The following is a 1,525-nucleotide window of genomic DNA, read 5'->3' as shown; positions in this document are numbered from 1 at the left end:
ACACCATTGTGATTATCTTGGTCGTGAAAATCTTTTTTGTACAGTTCTGTGTATTCTTGCCATCTCTTCTTAATATCTTCTGCTTCTGTTAGGTCCATACCATTTCTGTCCTTTATTGAGCCCATCTTTGCATGAAATGTTCCCTTGGTATCTCTAATTTTCTTGAAGAGATCTCTGGTCTTTCCCATTCTGTTGTTTTCCTCTATTTCTTTGCATTGATCACTGAGGAAGGCTTTCTTATCTCTTCTTGCTATTCTTTGGAACTCTGCATTCAGATGTTTATATCTTTCCTTTTCACTTCTCTTCTTTTTACAGCTATTTGTAAGGCCACCCCAGACAGCCATTTTGTTTTTTTGCATTTCTTTTCCATGGGTGGGTCTTGATCTCTGTCTCCTGTACAATTCACGAACCTCAGTCCATAGTTTATCAGGCACTCTATCCATCAGATCTAGTCCCTAAAATCTATTTCTCACTTCCACCGTATAATCATAAGGGATTTGATTTACGTCATACCTGAATGGTCTAGTGGTTTTCCCTACTTTCTTCAATTTAAGTCTGAATTTGGCAATAAGGAGTTCATGATCCGAGCCACAGTCAGCTCCTGGTCTTGTTTTTGCTGACTGTATAGAGCTTCTCCATCTTTGGCTGCAAAGAATATAATCAATCTGATTTTGGTGTTGACCATCTGGTGATGTCCATGTGTAGAGTCTTCTCTTGTGTTGTTGGAAGAGGGTGTTTGCTATGACCAGTGCATTTTCTTGGCAAAAATCTATTAGTCTTTGCCCTGCTTCATTCTGCATTCCAAGGCCAAATTTGCCTGTTATTCCAGGTGTTTCTTGACTTCCTACTTTTGCATTCCAGTCCCCTATAATGAAAAGGACATCTTTTTTGGGTGTTAGTTCTAAAAGGTCTTGTAGGTCTTCATAGAACCATTCAACTTCAGCCTCTTCAGCGTTACTGGTCGGGGCATAGACTTGGAATACTGTGATATTGAATGGTTTGCCTTGGAAATGAACAGAGATCATTTTGTCATTTTTGAGATTACATCCAAGTACTGCATTTCAGACTCTTTTGTTGACCATGATGGCTAGGAAATGGAGTAGCCATCAACTGCCGGGGTCCAGCCCCGGCTGATCCAGGGTATTCGAAGGGGAGACGGCTTAGGCGACTATTTAAATATTCATCAAAGATATAAAGAATAATAGAATGAGGATAGCTCAGTAGGAAAATTCAGTGGAGAACAGAGGCTGAGTAGCTTGGTTTACGCGGGAGACCAATAAAACTTCAAGACAAGAAGCTTGCACCACTTACGTAGGCCGCAGGCGTCCTTCCGTTCTCCCGAAGGAGAGGAGACACTGAGGCCTCCCCGGTCGGATCTTAGAAGCCCAGGCATAATTAGTAAGCATGGCGGGTTCCGCGCTCCGGATGGAGACTCAACCAGAGTGAGCGAGAGAGCGACATGGGGAGACCAGTCTTTCGAGGAACTGATCCCAATTCTTTATTTTCCATGGTCTACTTTTATACA

Source organism: Bison bison, unplaced genomic scaffold, assembly GCF_000754665.1.
Source record: "Bison bison bison isolate TAMUID 2011002044 unplaced genomic scaffold, Bison_UMD1.0 scf7180017864456, whole genome shotgun sequence".
In the NCBI taxonomy this organism is placed as follows: domain Eukaryota; kingdom Metazoa; phylum Chordata; class Mammalia; order Artiodactyla; family Bovidae; genus Bison; species Bison bison.
This window is presented reverse-complemented; position numbering follows the sequence as displayed.